The following is an 18694-nucleotide window of genomic DNA, read 5'->3' on the forward strand; positions in this document are numbered from 1 at the left end:
ACACGGTCCATAGCAGTACTGAAACGTCACGGGATCCCGGATTTCTGTACTATCTGCCCACGCAGTGTTCCCAAAGCAGTGATGAAACATTCAGTAGCATAAGGGATGTGTTTTATATTATGATGATGATAATTCTACATGTTTTCCCAAAATGTACACATATGAAATGTGCTATGTTCTACTCATATGCTTGCTTATGGAAAACAGAAATAAAAATTGTTTACTTTGGCTACAACAAATGTCATTCTCTTGCTTAGTGGCTTTTGATATCCTTCAGCCAAACCAAACATGCAGCTTCTCAAGATACCAGAATCTGTATTTAATACAATAATGAGTTTCTCACTCCCAGCCTCCCTCTCCCCCCCCTCTCTTTTTTAATGACTCTGTTGTTAAATAAGAAATGGATAATGTCAACTTTCCCAATAGCACCACTAGTATTTGTTGCTGTTTCATAAGGAATTTAGGAAAGCAACTGAAGCATAAAGAAGCTAAATTATTTATTACAGTATTTTCCTCTCCTGGATATCATGATAATCTTCAATATTAATGCCTTCCTTACAAGTGTAAGGTTAGGAAATTGAAGTCAGTGGGTTAAATTGATCAATTATACAATTATGAAATGTTTTCAGGTGAATAGTTGATTTTATCATCAAACCAAAATAGTGCATTTCTTGCATGCATTATCTAAATATTTATCTAATATGTGTTGATGTATTCTTAATTGTTGTAATACCTTTTTTAAATGATTCGCTTTGAGAGTCATACGCAGTTTGATTCAGTTCTCCTAAGTCAAGTGCAAGCTTACCCATCACAAATTCAGTGAATACTGTGGTGTGGGCAAGACGGCCAGGATGAGCAGTGACCCCAGTAATGAAAACCAGTGGTCAGAACCTCACCTTGCCAGAGCTGGTAATCTGGGCAGTTTACAGGTTAACTCAAAACCTATGGTTAGTAGAGACGTGTCCGACGTGGATGTTATCTGGGAGTTTGTGCATTGGGCATTCAGAGTAAGTTGGAAGAAACACTGGTTCTAATATGCTTCTCTTCAGCCAAACATGAAAGGTTTAGGCAGAGATCATTGAGCAAATGAATAACAAAAAAAAAGCATAGGAGGGCTTCCCTGGTGGCGCAGTGGTTGAGAGTCCGCCTGCCGATGCAGGGGACATGGGTTCGTGCCCCGGTCCAGGAAGATCCCACATGCCGTGGAGCGGCTGGGCCCGTGAGCCATGGCCGCTGAGCCTGCACGTCTGGAGCCTGTGCTCCGCAACGGGAGAGGCCACAACAATGAGAGGCCCGCGTACCGCAAAAAAAAAAAAAAAAAAAAACAGCATAAGAGACTCCTTGCCTGGTTCAGTTATCACCTCTGTAGGGCATTCCACATAAAATCTGCACAGGTAACCCTGATTTCTCACTGGCTTGCCCAGGGAACATCTTGACTCAAGGAGTATGAAAACACCTGAAGTTTTTCAGCTGAAACCTGAAGTCATCGTCATTTAAATGAGCATCACCTCTTCCCGTGTTTTCTGGAATTAGGGACACTAATGTCATCCTCTTGAGTCCTGTGGTATTTCTGTGGACCCTGTCCCTTACTGTCCATTTCAACTGCCACACTCTGACCCAGCCTCCCAACTCCAGCAGCCCTGGAAACCAGCAGCACACCCTGCCTACATCGCTGTTTTTAACCCTGCCCATCTCCTGCTTCAGAACGTACAGTGGCTTCTGCTTGCTTCAGCAACTGTGCCCTCCCTATGACCCCTTGCTGTCTCCAACTGCTGAGCACCTCTTCTATTCCTGAGCTAATCTATTTATTATCTCCTTCTGTGCTTGGCTTATAAATCCTGAGCCCAAGCCTTACCATTTGCTAGTTTCCTCCCAAATTTGCATTTCCTTCCCCTCCCACCTCCCCCATCTCCTTAAGCCATGCCTGCTGTCCCTTTTGCATTTAAAACTATATTGCGGTCTTCCCTGGTGGCGCAGTGGTTGAGAGTCCACCTGCTGATGCAGGGAACGCGGGTTCGTGCCCGGTCTGGGAAGATCCCACAGGCCGCGGAGCGGCTGGGCCTGTGAGCCATGGCCGCTGAGCCTGAGCATCCGGAGCCTGTGCTCCGCAACGCGAGAGGCCACAACAGTGAGAGGCCCGCGTACCGGAAAAAAAAAAAAAAAAACAAACCTATGTTGCTTTGTATCTTCTCCTCATGGGGACATAAGGTTTTTATTTTTTTGGTGTTTTATAAAAAATTTGTATTGGGGTGTAATTGATTTACAGTCTTCTGTTAATTTCAGGTGTACAGCAATGTGAATCTGTTATACAAATCCATATACTCACTCTTTTTTAGATTCTTTTCCCTTATAGGCCATTACAGAGTATTGAGTAGGGTTCCCTGTGCTATACAGTAGGTCCTTAGTAGTCATCTATTTTATGTATAGTAGTGTGTACGTGTCAATCCCAATCTCCCAGTTTATGGGCACAAGGTCTTGAGTGGCCCTTCCCCCCACCCTCGAAGAGTAGGTACCCAGTGAGTGGATGAAGGCCTGCGTGAATGAATGTTGGGATGGTAGAGGCTGCTAAAGAGGCATTGCTTTTCAGTATAGAAAAAGCAAGGAATATTTTTCCAGCACACAATAAAGAAAATGCTACATTGAAACAAATGAATATATCTTAATACGATGGAGAGTGCAGTAGGAATTACTTTTTTTTTTTTTTTTTTTTTGCGGTACGCGGGCCTCTCACCGTTGCGGCCTCTCCCATTGCGGAGCACAGGCTCCGGACGCGCAGGCTCAGCGGCCATGGCTCACGGGCCCAGCTGCTCCGCGGCATTTGGGATCTTCCCGGACCGGGGCACAAACCCACGTCCCCAGCATGGGCAGGCAGACCCTCAACCACTGCGCCACCAGGGAAGCCCAGGAATTACTTTTTAAATGATGTTTGAAAATAGAAGCTGAAAAGACAGTGGAGAAATGAATGCAACAAGTATCTCCCAACAGACAAGGAACGGGATATAAATGTGTGATGGGAGATACCATACTGCCGCCTTCACACACCCACACACTGTGTGACTTGAGTAGGATTAGAAAAGTCAAATTCCATGGCCCCAAAATAGTAGGCACGACTCACTGATGAATAGGTTAGTCCAAAAGACAGCTTCCAACTGCCCACCAGCCCTACCCCCAATTAAAGTAACTTCTAGAAATAAATTCTTCTTCAAATTGAATTATCTATGCAAAGGATTCGTTATGAATAAACTACATCAGGGTTTGGCAAACTATCCATGGGCCAAATCCAGCCCACCTCCAGTTTTGGTAACTAAAATTTTCTTGGAACACAGCCCACCCCTGCATTTCTGTATTGTCCATGGCTGCATCCCACTATAAGGACCCAGTTGAGTAGCTGTGACAGAGACCCTGTGACCCGCAAAATAAAAAATGGCCCTTCAGGGGAAAAGTTTGCCAGTGCTTGACCTACATGATCAAAGGATATAGTAATTTGGTCAGATGTGCCATTAACTTGCTTTCCCCAGTGGGAATGTAATATGGTTGGATATGTTATTTTCTGAAATCAGTGAGGGATTCAGGCCTCCCATGCTTCCCACCAGGGGCAGACCTGGGGCCTGGAATCTGGTTGGCTGGCTAAGGGAGCAGTAACCTCTGGTTACCAAGTAGAGGAACCAACTTGTCCTGGTTTTCTGGGGACTGTCATGGTTTTAAAACTGAGTCCCATATTCTGGGCAAACCAGGACAGTTGATCACCCTGACATGTAGTGAATAGCTTATGGGGTCTGGGGCAGACTGACTTGGGTTCAAATCCCATTTTTGTGACTTCACACTGTGCAGCCTTAAGTTACTTCATCAATTACCCTATATATGAATTGGGATTGATTCTATTTTGAGGAGATATTGTAAGGATTAAAGGAAATTATGCACAGAAAGAGCCTAGCACAGAATAGGCACTTACTAAATATTCATTCCCTTCCTACACTTTAGACCATTATAAGCTAACTTTCTTATCCAATCTTTAGCCAAAATTCCTTTTTTCATAAAATAATCAGAAGGGAAACTTTAAAATACCATTCTTTTTTAAACAAAAAAAATTTATTTAATTGGTTGCTCCAGGTCTTAGTTGCAGCACGTGGGCTCCTTAGTTGTGGCATGTGACCTCTTACTTGCAGCATGCATGTGGGATCTAGTTCCCTGACCAGGGATCGAACCCCGGCCCCCTGCATCGGGAGCGCTCAGTATTATCCTCTGTGCCACCAGGGAAGTCCCTAAAATACTGTTCTTATCCCCTGTATTTTCTAATGATGTTATTTCTTTGCCCCTTACAAATAAATACCCAAATTAATAAATAACTTGTACTGCAGTGGGGGAAGTAGCCCATCCACATAAAATTGCCTGATTTTCAACTTGATAACTGTTTTATGTTTTAAACATAAACACTTGGAGACAAGTGGTGGTTGAATTTTGTTTTGTCCAGTTAGGGATACATCCCAGGAAGGTCTGCTGTGCCCAGCTACTTCAAGTAGCTTGTGATAGGAGTTCCCTGGCGGTCCAGTGGTTAGGACTGGGTGCTTTCACTGCAGGGCCCGGGTTCAGTCCCTGGTCCCGGAACTAAGATCCCGCAAGCCTCTCGGCACAGCCAAAAAAAAAAAAAAAAAAAAAAAAGTAGCTTGTGATGCCTCAGGTCCATGACCGATCCAGAACTTCTGGGGAACAAGGTTCAGGGACTTTTTCTAATCTAGCACTTTGTGCCTCCAACAGAAAATGTTGGCAGGAAGTTGGCAGAGGCTGTCAATACCTCACTCATGATTCATCTGATGGATCACTATGACCGAAGCGCTAAGTGGACAAACACGCTCATTAATTTTTTAAAGAGGCTAATTATACACAGACAGTGGTGTCCAAATCTGATAGCAACCTACATGCTGTCAAAAGTCCCCAGGACAAGATCAAAGGGACAAGACAACATTAATCTCATCCCAACTATCAGCATTTTGATTTAATAACCTGTTGGTTAGCAAGTGTGCAGGATGGAATTGAATAATGTGTACTCCTGTAGTAGTTTATATTTCCAATTACACTTAAAGTTCTAGTTGGTCCCCAACAAATTCAATTTCCGTTAGCCTGTAGCTATAGGACTTTGAGAAATCAAATTTTTTACTGAATGAATTGGTCAAATCAGTCCAAAACTATCAGCATTTTTATTTAATATCCAGTTTCTTAGCAAATGTACAGAATGGAATTAAGTAAGGTGAACTTCTGTGGTAATGTACAATCTAAAAACTTCCAAATACCTACACAATCATAGCTGATTTCCAACCAATTCAGTTTATTTGAGGCTGTGGCCATGTGATTTTAATGAATCAAACTTTTTAACCAAATTAATTGGTCAACTCGGTCAAAGCTTATAAATTCAGTGAATATATAAGTCAGTCGATTGGCTGATTTGAATGGTTAATGCAGCAAAATGAGTCAAATTATTAGCTCAGAATACAGACTGCTTTAATTTTATTTGAACTATAAACATCTGCTTGCCTTTTTGATTAGGACAACACCAAAAAGCGCTGGTTTCCAAACTTGGCTGTACATTAGAATCACCTGGGGAGCTTTCAAACTTTCCAAAGCCCAGGCCACACCCCAGATCAGTTAAATCAGAATCCCTGTTGGTGAGACCCGGGCCTCAGTCCCTTTGTAATCTCCCCGGGTGATTGGGAACCACTGGCATCCAATTCAAATAATTAGGAATAAAGCCACTATAGTATGTTTTGCATTAAGGTGGAAGCCCAAATTGGAGGAGAAAAGAATGAGACTTTGTAATAACATAACAGTAATTATAATAAGCTAATAATTTATTATGTAACTTGTTACTGTTATGTAAAAAGTAATAGCTCACTATTTATTGAGTTCTAACCAAGTGCCAAGCATTGTGTCACATTTTACATGGATTATTTTATTAAAGTCTCACACATTGCCGTGAAGCCTTATGAAGTCAATTATTGTGCCCATTTTACAAATGGGTAAATCAAGGCACCGGAGGTTAAATATTTGTCCAAGGACACGCATGTAGCAAGTGGTCAGGTGAGGGCTGGCACAAAGCAGTGTGAGTCTAAAGCCTGTGCTTGAACTATTTTTGAAAATCAGTGACTTGAAACTCAGTGCTTTATAGGTCTTCAGACGTCACACTTTTATTTCTTTGGGGCATTGTTTTTGTTTTCTTCTTCCATTTTTCTTCGTTTCTGGATGCAAAGGCCTCACCAAACGGTGCACAAAAGCAATTTCTGATGCCCCTGGGAGAGAGGTAGACCTGGGTTTACGCATATAATAGGCAGAGGAGTTAATATTCCACATTAAGCGCTCCTTCCCTCTCAGGGGAGATTCTGGCAGACTAAAGCACTCTCAGGCAGCAGAAAGGAACCCTGAAACAAAACGCCCACCTGAGGGGAACAGACATATTTGCTACAGCATGTTTAAAATTTAATTGAAAAAGGGTAAGAATATAATGGGGCTTCCCATTCACTGCAAATCTGGTTATTTCACAAAATCTTCAGCGTTGACCTGTCAACCTGTATGGGTTTCTTTTAAAAGTCTTTTGGGTTTTGGTTTTTGGTTTTTCTGAGGTAGTCCTCCTAAGTAACATGTATTCAGTACCAGCTGAAATCTTAACATTTTTGGTTGCACAATGAAAAACAAAAAAAGAAGAAAGAAAGATGAAAATAAGATATAATGTCACGGTCATTTGCAGCCGTTTCCTGTGACAGTTACGGTGCCGTACACTCATTTCTGAATTGTGTCTTGTCTCTCCTTTGCTGAGAATGAAGCTAAAACTGCCCCGAGAAGCTCCCCCAGGACCGAGGCCGACCGACCGTCAGAGCAGAATCTGGGCCAGTCTCAGCAGCTGTGTGTGTTTTATTTTTATTTTTTTCAGCCCACTTACCTCGGGAGAGCAGGTTTTCTCCATCCGAAGATTCCCTGACCCCAGCACCTCCGGCCCCGTGGGGGGGGGCTCTGGCTGCCGCCTGCAGGACACTGCCCGGGTGGGACCGGGCCTGCGACACCAGCCAGGCTCCAGCCACCCTGCTAGGACACCTGGGCCTGGGAAGGGACCGGAACTCCCCTCCAGCACCAGGCAGGGGCTGGGGGGAAGCGACCCCCGTCTCCGTGGAAGGCCGGCTCCCAGCAGCCCCCTGCTGCCAGCTGCACCCCCATCAAACGTGTGCCCACCTTCGAAAAGGGTGAGTGCCCTGGGCACCAACTACGCTCTGCTTCCCGGATATCACCTCCCACTTGCCTTTGGGGAGAAGTGCGCGGGGCTGGGGGCCACCCAGACCCCTTCCCCGTTCTGAGTGTGGGCAAAGCAAGGGGTCCGTTTTAATTTCCTTTTAGGCTTCCTTCTTTCAAGACGAACTTGCAGGACTTCCCTGGCGGTCCAGTGGTTAGGACTCCGCGCTTTCACTGCCCGTGGGCCGGGGTTCAGTGCCTGGTACGGGAACTAAGATCCCCGAAAGGCACGGCGGGGGTGGGGGGGGCGAGGGTAAAGACGAACGTGCCATGGTGCTTTCTAAATAAGACCTATGTTTGCAAGTTCAGGAGTGTGGCCAGAGGAGAATGTGAGTCTTATAACTAGCAGGAAACTTAGGAGAAAAATATTTTAAGGCGATGATGTCAAAAGACTGAACAAATCCGAGGGGAAGGCCAGGCACCGAGATCCCGGAGGGCCTGGACTGGCTTCCCGGCCCCGGGAATCAGCCCTACTCATCGGGGCCCGTCCCCTCTCACCTCGCGCGGAAGAGGGGATCGGTGGTGCGGGCCGCCGCCGGCCGCCGCCGTGGAGAGAAGTAGCAGACGTTGCACGGGCACGCGATCGTTGTTCGTGCCTCACCCCGGGCGCACCAGCGAGGCGGTAGAGGGCACCCTCCGCGCCGGCCGCGGGGCCTCAGTGGGCGCGGGTTCTGCTCGGCGGCTGCGGGCGCGGGGAGGCCGGGCCCGCGAGGCGGCGGCTGGCGCGCTTCCCGGCGGCTCCGGGCCGCAGCTGGCCGTGCTATTTGCATCCTCCACATCCTGAGAGCCGAGACCAGGCCTCTCCCTGGAGCAACTAGGAAAACGCGAGGCCCGGCAGGGCCTTCCCGGATAGGGGAGAGGCCGGGAAATTGGGAAAGAGCGGCCTGCAGGGTCCCGGGGAGCTGGGGCTGCCCGGGGGGCGGGGTGGGGGTCCTGAGCCTCAGGGCCCCGGAAAGAGGGCGAGCAGGCGGGCAACTAACCGAGCTGGAAAATGAGCGAACTTTTTTGCTACATCTCCTGGAAAGAGACCTTTCCAGACGGCCCCCCGTGTCGCCCACCTCCATCACTGAGCCTTTACCACAATACCCTGAGCAGCATTTTTAAAAAAATAAATTCATTTATTTTATTTTTGGCTGTGTTAGGTCTTCGTTGCGGTGCGCGGGCTTCTCTTGTTGTGGCGCACGGACTCAGTAGTTGTGGCTCGCGGGCTCTAGGTGTGCAGGCTCAGTAGTTGTGGCACACGGGCTTAGTTGCTCTGCGGCATGTGGGATCTTCCTAGATCAGGGCTCGAACCTGTGTTCCCTGCACTGGCAAGCGGATTCTTAACCACGGTGCCACCAGGGAAGCCCCTCAATGCTCTTTCTTCTGTGTTTGTTTACTTGTTCATGTTTGCCTCCTTCAGGAACATGTGGGCTCCTAGACACTCGTCTGGGCAGCCCTGGGTCTGTTCTGTTGATCGCTGGGTCTCCAGTGCCAAGCAGGGTGCCTGGCTCCTTTGCAAGTGAATAAACGGACCCTGAAGGAGAAGCTGCCTCCTAATCAGTCAAGGAGCTGGATTTCTCAGCTTTCCATTCTTAGGCTGTGTTGTCATCAACCTGTGGAGAGAAACCGGATTTATCTGGGGGGTAAGGAAATTCATTCTCCCTGGCTTTATATATTTTCCAACCCACAGTGTCGGATTGGCTAAATATTAGTGGTCTTTAGTTTCTTTATGTGATGTATACCACTTGTCACTGTTTAATGTAATCTTATGTCATTTCAAGGTTAAATTATAGGGTATAGAAAGCGACAATAATATAATCTTAAGCACAATCATTTAGAGGAAGATTTCCCCCTAAAACGTGGTTAAAATAAATTTGAGAAAGACGCAGCTCAATTCATTCAACAAATTTGACTTTGTGACAGATCCAACGTAGTCTGTTGTATTTAATAAGGATTCAGCCCATAAAGGGAGATTTAATGACATTAATGAAATTAGCTTTATGTATTAATGGAACTGAAGGAGTCAACTCTAAAAGCAAATGTTCTCTAAACCTAAATATTTTATACTCAAGAAAATCTGCTGGGGACTTCCCTGGTGGCGCAGTGGTTAAGAATCCTCCTGCCAGGGACTTCCCTGGTGGCGCAGTGGATAAGACTCCGGGCTCCCAATGCAGGGGGCCCGGGTTCAATCCCTGGTCAGGAAACTAGATCCCACATGCATGTCGCAACTAAGAGATTGCATGCCACAACTAAGAAGCCCGCCTTCCGCAACTAAGACCTGGTGCAACCAAATAAATAAGAATCCTCCTGCCAATGCAGGGGACAGGGCTTTGATCCCTGGTCTGGGAAGATCCCATATGCCGCGGAGCAACTAAGCCAGTGAGCCACAACTACTGAGTCCCTGCGCCACAACTACTGAAGCCCGTGTGCCACAACTACTGAAGCCCGCGTGCCTTGAGCCCATGCTCCACAAGACAAGCCACCGCAACGAGAAGTCCACGCACCACAACGAAGAGTAGCTCCCACTCGCCGCAACTAGAGAAAGCCCACACGCAGCAACAAAGACCCAACGCAGCCAAAAATAATTAATTAATTAAAAAAAATTTGAAAGACTTCTTTGTACTGGGTGACAACTTAGATTTCAAACCTAATTTTGATCAGCTTTATCACGAATACATTTTGCTAGTTTATTCCTTAAAAATCTTTCTCAGAGTCTCTCCTCTTAACTCTCTGAAGTGATACCAGATGGGTTTTATTTTATGTTTTTAGCTAAAATTGGATCCTGGGAAAGAATGAATCTAGAGTAGATGATAGGAAGATGACTGTCATCTGACAATTTTCATTACCTACCTAACTGCCTTCCTCCCTGGAATTAAAGAGACCAGAAACTTTATGGAGACCCACATTCCCAAACCCTTGGGAGGAAGAATAACAGTTTTAGGAATTCCTTTGTGTTTCTGAAAATTAGTAATAGCTACTCCTTGTAAGTCTATTGCAGTGAAATCACAGCCAGCTGCCTATCTCTAGAAAAAAAGGTTCCAGATTTCCTTTCCCTGGAATGTGGCTCCAGAGAGCCTGTTCGCTTTCAAAGGAGGTGCTTTGATTGGGTGCTCAGTAGGTCCATCAATAAGGCAATGTCAACCGTTGTAAACAAAGTTCCCTAGAACAGGTCCTCCATACCCAGTTACCTGGGAGCTCCTGCTGAAGCTTTGGGTCAGTTACCCTGCCATCCATGCTAGCTGCCATCCTTGGCCCAAGTGTTGTCCACTAACTTGCCAAAGCATGACTGGAACATCATCAAACTCCCAAACAGTATCCCAGGCTCCTGGGTAAGTCCACTTATTTATCATATGCTTTACTCTTGGTCTACAGATTTAAATAAAAAGAGGTAAAGCATGTATTAAACTCTGACATCAGCATTTATTCATTTTTTTGGTCATCCTTTCGTCCTGTTTGATGGTGGAGGCATGAAAGCTAGTAAAGATATATTTTGAGGTTAACTTCTGTTTGCACTAGCAGTTTCTTAACAATTTTCCCATTTAAAAAGAGATTTATAATAAAACAAAATAGAAATGTTTCTATGATTTTTTAAGTGAGGTTTTAAACATTACTATTATTATTAATAATAGCCTACTAAGACTCCTTGGTCTTAAAGGTGAGAAAAAGTTAGATTTGGCCTAAAAATGAAGACGTGGCAAAAAACAATAATAATAAAACTGCATCTCTGTTGTTTTTTTCAAGTCAGTTTGATTCTTAACTATAATTCTTTAAAAACCTTCAAGACTTTAACATGTAAAAAAAACTTCAAGTATTATATTTACAATAACGTATCTCTTACCTAATTAAAAAAAATAAAATCAGTATTATTTCTAATGGTTCATTATAATTATCTGTAAAAGCTTAGTGTATATAAATTCATGACATAACGTTTTGCAATGTTGACCTCTAAAATTTAGGTCTTTAAAAAAAATGAGAAATTTACACTGCTTTTCAGGTTTGATCTATATAGTGTAAAATCCAGTACTCATCAGTGTATGACATAGGTCCCTATGGGACTGACTAGAAGATAAGTTTTTTTATAATTAATCCAATTTCATGTTGACCTCTTGGCCACCATTTGATAAGACATGTACTCCCCAGAACTGTAGACTATCTTGGTCTTAAATCATATGTGAAAACACAGTTAACCTTATTTAAAGAAAAAAATTCTGATACAAATGACTAATAAGTTTTGGAAATCATGTAGATTATTATGAAGAACAATAATACAATGAAATGAAAAGCAAGAAAGCTCTAATGCTTTTGCAAAATTTTCCAAGTCTTTTCACCCATTCCAATTCATCTACACGTTCTCTTTTTGCAGTGCTGCAATTACTTGTATATAAAAGCTCTTTCTGTTAATCTTCAACCTGAAAAGTAGTAAAATAACAGAAGCATAAAGGGAAATGGACATTTCAACCCAATGGCTCTCCAGTTTTTTCAAGCTTTTCATCTCTCTTTGGAAGATTTATCCCTTTCACGATTTCCCCCACGGCTATAGGCTCAAACCTTTATGGAATCTTAGAAATCATGACCCTACATATCCCTTATATATAAAATTGTCTCAGTAGCCTTTTAAAAAGTTACTACATTTGGATGAATGAAAACTTGCTGAAGGCAGCTTGGTAGCACTCACCAAATTCATCGTTTCACTTCAATCAAAAACTGACTTCAATTTTGGCCATTTCACTTTGAGGAATATATTTATAACCTAACAAAATAATCATGGATACAGAAGTATGGGTATAAGGAAAGTCTAGTCATCTTGCCCTTGTTCATAATAGTAAAAAAAAAATCCATAAACAACAACACGGTCCTACTGTATAGCACAGGGAATGATATTTCAATATCCTGTGATAAACCATAATGGAAAAGAATATGAAAAAGAATGTATATATATGTATAACTGAATCACTTTGCTGTACAGCAGAAATTACCACAACATTGTAAATCAACTATGCTTCAATGAAACTAATTAAAAAATCAGAAACTACACAAGTGTCTAATACGGGATCGACAAGATAATTTATGGTATTTTACATTTATTCAGTGGGATAATATGCAGGCAGTAAAAATGATTCAGTGCAGAGCAGAATAAGAATATATGATGACATAAAGTTTTAAGATAGACTGTTAGCAGTAAAAGTAGTTTTCAGGTAGAGTGTTTGTAAATATATTGCCATTTTTTGTAAAGCAGACATATATATACAACAACCAAAAGACAACCTAACTTAAAAATCGGCAAAGGACTTGAATTAGTTCTCCAAAAAGGTATACAAATGGCCAATAAGCACATGAAAAGATGCTCAGTATCATTAGTCATTAGGGTAAATGCAGATCAAAACCACAGTGAGATACTACTTCACACCCACCCACTGCGATGGCTATTATTTAAAAAAAAAAAAAACAGGGAAATAGGAAGTGTTGGTGAGGTTGTGGAAAAATTGGAATGCTTATACATTGCTAGAGGGAATGTAAAATGATTCAGTTGCTGTGGAAGGGTCATCTTAGCCATCTTAGCCTCAAAAAGTTAAACAGAATTACCATATGATCCAGTAATTCCATTCCTAGATATGTACCCCAAAGGACTGAAAATAGGGAGTCAAACAAATACTTGTACATGCACGTTCATAGCAGCACTAGTCAAGTGTCCATCAATGAATGAATGAATAAGTGAATTGTGATATATATATATATATATATGCACTGGAATATTACTCAGCCACGAAAAGGAATGAAATATGATACATACCACAGTGTGAATGAACCTTGAAAACATTATGCTAAGTGAAAGAAGCCAGACGCAAAAGGTCACGTACTGTATGATTCCATTTATGCGAAATAGCCACAATAGGTAAATCCATGGAGCTGATGCAGATTGGTTGTTGCCAAGGGCTAAGGGGGAAGGGAAGAATTAATGGGTATAGGATTTACTTTTGGGGCGATGAAAATATTTGGAACTGGAGGCGGTGGTTGCACAACACTGTGAATGTACTAAATGCCATTGAATTGTTAATTTTAAAATGTTTTTTTGTTATGTGAATCTCACCTCAGGTTAAAAAATTATATATATATATATACACACATATAAGTTATATATTAATCAAATATATATCTGTATATATATATCATGTTATATATATAAAACTAGAAGAACACACAATATGTTAATAGTTTTCCTGACTAATAGACTTGTAGATGTTTGTTTCCCTGCTTATTTTCTTTCAATGAATGCAAATTTCATTCACAATAAGGGTAAACAAGTTTTTCAAAAGTGATTGTAGTGTATTGCTATCCTTCTACTTCTGGAAGTTCATGCTGCAATTCTAAGGACACCTAAGCAGTACACATTCTTCTGGTGCCTCCCAGCCTGTTAGAATCAGGTAGCTTATCACTTTCTAAATGACTGGCAGTATTTTAGTTTTGTTTTGTCAGCAAGTGTCCTGAGTCCAAGTAAACCTAAGGAGGAAGGCCAGAGAGGAATCACAGTGATGGCGGAGGGTGCTGACCTGCTCGAATATCCACAATTGTAGCCGAGGCAGGAGGACCCAGGCAGGAAAGTGAGGGTTAGGGAGGAAGCCTTCCAGCCCCTAGTTACTGTCCTTACAGAGAAGGGGAAGGAACTGGAAAATTTTCTGCACCTGCTGTGAGCCTGGCACTGCTAGATCGTTTTGATGCTGCTTTTGGTCCTTGAGTGAGCCTCTGAGTCTTGATGGGCCTTTGCCCACTGCTCTGTGAAAATGCATAGGCTGGACTGCAAGAGCCTAGAGCCTTTTATCTCTAATGCGCTAGGACCCTACACTGGTGCCACACTTTATTCTGTTATCAGTCCCCAAAGCAATGGCACCTCTTGTCCCTCTTGTAAAAACAAACAAACAAACAAAAGTCTGTCTGGTCCTTCTCAGCCAGAGTGCGCCTAGCCCACTCCCTATGCCCAAGTCCCAGCCAGGCAGACTCCAGATGGCAGAACAAGACCTGAGCTTCCCTGAAATTTAGGCTGGGGAGTGGGGAAGAGGCTGCCACGTCCTTGCTCTGAGTAGCCTGCAAGTTCTTACTCTTCACACCTTTGTGGGCATTACACTGAGTACTCTCTTACCGTCAACCGATACTTCTTTTGCTTTAGGACTTTTTATTTACTTACCTGGTTATGTTCAGAACACTTTATAGGATGATCCGTAGTTGAAACCCAGTGAACAAAAATACGGTAAAGACTGTAACTAGAGATTCTATGTACCTCTAAGGAACTAAGTTTAATTCCACTTTAAAGCCTATTAATACGGTTGCATTTATAAATGCGTTTGGGGTATACCCTTTACCTAAAGTACCATCTCCAGCAAGGAGGTGAAGCAGTGTTCGATTTTATTCCATTTAAGGCAGATCCTCAGTATCCATTCCTTTTTTTACCAATAACTATCTCCTAATGCCCAGAATCCAGCCCACACAATCCTTGACTAGTTTCCAAAACCGTTGGCTGTAGCTTCTGTAAAGATTGACACACAATCTCTGCTAGAAAAAGCCCTCCCCAGATAAAGCTACTGGATTGAAAATGCCAAAATAGGAAGTTCCTCATTTTCACAATGGATTACTTAAATATTTAGTTACTGCAGTAACTTTATAGAGAAATAATTTGTTAGAGTAGTTTAAATAGTCAATAGTCAACCCAAGGGTCTTTCAGTTCTGATTCTACCTTCTTGTGTTTGGGTGGCTCTGAATAAATGGCAGCATTTCAGTATTTTAATTTCTTATCTTTTAAAAATGGACATTTATTTCATGGAGCCAAAGAAATAGCCATTAAAAACCTGATTTATTATATCTTAAAAATCATTGTTAAAAAGTTTCACAGAGGGCTTCCCTGGTGGCGCAGTGGTTGAGAGTCTGCCTGCTGATGCAGGGGACACAGGTTCGTGCCCCAGTCCGGGAGGATCCCACATGCCGCGGAGCGGCTGGGCCCGTGAGCCATGGCTGCTGGGCGTGCATGTCCGGAGCCTGTGCTCCTCAACGGGAGAGGCCACAACAGTGAGAGGCCCACGTACCGCAAAAAAAAAAAAAAAAAAAAAAAAAGTTTCACAGGGCTTCCCTGGTGGCGCAGTGGTTGAGAGTCCGCCTGCCGATGCAGGGGACATGGGTTCGTGCCCCGGTCCGGGAAGATCCCATATGCCGCAGAGCAGCTGGGCCCGTGAGCCATGGACGCTGAGCCTGTGCGTCTGTGCTCCGCAACGGGAGAGGCCACAACAGTGAGAGGCCCGCATACCGCAAAAAAAAAAAAAAAAAAAGTTTCACAATAAGGATAGTCTTGGGGGAGGGGTCAATTTGTCAATATCTGCCAAAATTTTAAATGCACCTACCTATCTGTTGACTCAGCAATTCTACTTCAAGGTATCTAGACCTACACAAGCCTAACAAAAATGTACACAGGGGCCTCCCTGGTGGCGCAAGTGGTTGGGAGTCCGCCTGCCGATGCAGGGGATACGGGTTCGTGCCCCGGTCTGGGAGGATCCCATATGCCGCGGAGCGGCTGGGCCCGTGAGCCATGGCCACTGAGCCTGCGCGTCCGGAGCCTGCGCGTCCGGAGCCTGTGCTCCGCAGCGGGAGAGGCCACAACAGTGAGAGGCCCGCATACCGCAAAAAAAAAAAAAAAAAAAAAAAAAAAAAAAAAAATGTACACAGACGTTCATTGCAGTATTGTTAGGAATAGCAAAAAATAGGAAGCAACATGAATGACCGTCAGTAAAAGTATGATCAAATATATCATGGGGTATCATACCATGAAATGTCACTTATGTTTGAATTGTGTGACTAAAGAGAAAAAAAAAGTACATCATAAAAATTTACAAGGGCCTCCCTGGTGGCGCAGTGGTTGAGAGTCCGCCTGCCGATGCAGGGGATACGGGTTCGTGCCCCGGTCTGGGAGGATCCCATATGCCGCGGAGCGGCTGGGCCCGTGAGCCATGGCCGCTGGGCCTGCGCATCCGGAACCTGCGCGTCCGGAGCCTGTGCTCCGCAACGGGGGAGGCCACAACAGTGAGAGGCCCGCATACCACAAAAAAAAAAAAAAAAAAAAAAAAAAAAATTTACAGGAATCTCTTTAATCCCTTTTCACTGATTTTCTCACCACTACTGGCTTTCAGTCTCCACATACCTCACGCCACCACTTAAAGGTCTATCATAATTCCTCATCTTATTCCAGATCTATATTACCACTTCCTTTTTCAGCAGGTGACCGATAGAGAAGGTTCAAACCAATGGACATGCCTAGAGGCCTAAGTGATTAAATTTCCTCCTGGTAGATATGATTTCAGACTGAAACCCACTGGAAGATGGGGCTATATATTCTGGAGTGTGGCTTGTTAAGTTATGCCTGTCATTCTTTGTCCTGTGCCGTGGTGTAGCGTTAAATAACAGCATTCCTAGAACAGGGCCACATTTTGCCTTATTACTGCAGGGAGCAACTTGGCTTAGACCCAGGGAACTTCCCAGGTTCCGGCGAGCGTTAGCACTGCTGTTCACGTCTTTGCTATGAGGGGGACAAGAAATGAACCAGCTTGCATCTTTTGTTGCATAGGTATCCAAACCGTTTCCTGGCTTTTACGTCGTTTTAAAAGCATTTCAAGAGTCATTTTAAAATGACAAAGCACAAATATGAAAAAATTTAAAAATAACCTACCACAACTTATTAAGCAAGCTAATTACTGGCCAATGGTTCACACTTGAGCAGCAGTTAATCCTGATTTAAGCTGTATTGAATTTGTGCAAATTTACAGTGATACCATCATACGCAAAAAGTAGCTGGCTGGTACTGAAAAAGAGCTATTTCAGGCCCTTTCAGAAGGCCTGTTGTACCAAGCAGACCTAGATTTGAACTGTCAGTTTGTGATGCCAAGCAAGGGAGTTGGCCACACGTTCCATTCAAAAATTTCCATCTTGTATTTCCAGTGCAGTTTTCAATATAGCCAGATAGTACCCTACCGTCTAAGCAGTACTTAATATCCCCCAGGCAGTGAGGGAAGTATTTGAACAGCCTGTCACACAGGCACTTTCCATCATTATCATCTAAGTCTTACCCCTGTGGTGCACAGCACACACAAAAGATTTTTTTTTCAGATTTCACTCTAATTAATAAAAACGTAGAGCAAGCATCAACACCTGATGGAAGAGGCACTAACCAGCAACAGCTCCCAACCTTTAGGAGACAATTACTTTGGTTAAGTGTTAATGAGTATGCCGACTTTATATCAATTTTTAAAATGCAGACAACTTAATACTAAAGTTTATACTGTTTAATCTTTTGATGTTAAGAAAATCTTCATACCCCATAATGCTGTAACTATTTCTAGACATTAAAATAGTTCCTATGCATTAACTTAAAAAAATCTGTTATGCCTCCTACCTCTATTTACTTGAGTTTTGAACATCCAAGTTTCAGGGTATACTGTTGAAATAGTAAACAGAGCTAGTATGTTTTCAGATTGAAAAGGGATTTTGTCCATGTCCTCCTGTCAAGATCTGAATCCAGTTAACCCAAAAAAACCTGTTCCCGCTCTCAACATCTTAACAGTAGCTGTCACAAGACACCCACTGAAGTTCCTTGAGGCTGAATTCATTTTAACTGGATCACCTACTAGCAATAAACAATGATTCTTTAGCTACAGCAAACTTCCATGTAAATGAGAGATAACTACTTGTTCCTCTTGACTAAAAATCTGATAAGTTTTGACACAATTTCAGCCCCTCTACTGCGGTCCTCTCCTTTAGCTTAGAAAACTTAAGTTTAGATTTATAATCATTATTCCTGCTTTTTACTTACATGTGCCTTGCTTTAGAAAACTATCTTGTTTATTAATCCAATAGTCGGAAAGCAAAATTAGCTTTTCCTGATTTATGTAAACAGCAGCCTATGAGAACACATGGAATGTTTCACAAAAATCTTTATCAGCCCATTAATCTATTTACAAGGGTAAAGTGAGTATTTTTTAAGGGATAAACTTTGCCCGCCCTTACACTTATTTAAATGATGTTGCTAAGAGGTATTAACTGAGAATAAGATTAAAATATGTATATAACAAAACCTTAAAATCTTAAGTGAAAGCCATTTAACTAATATTTAAAACCTCTGCAATTATTAGTTTATTAGTATCATCCAGGACTCAGATGTTCAGTATTCCTCCTGAAATTACATAAAACAAATGCAAATGGAAAGAATCCAAGTCAAAATTATATAACAAAACATCACTCCATCACAAAAGCGTGTAAAATTACAAGAACGCTATTTTAAAACACTGGCACTTTAAGAGAACGATAATCTCAAAAACCACAAAATTGCCAAATTGTTCCCTAAACTGTTAAGCAGATAAACATATGACCCTGATGAATGAGCTTGAGTTTTGTAAAGAAAAATTCAAAT

Source organism: Mesoplodon densirostris, chromosome 17, assembly GCF_025265405.1.
Source record: "Mesoplodon densirostris isolate mMesDen1 chromosome 17, mMesDen1 primary haplotype, whole genome shotgun sequence".
NCBI classification, from domain to species: Eukaryota; Metazoa; Chordata; class Mammalia; order Artiodactyla; family Ziphiidae; genus Mesoplodon; species Mesoplodon densirostris.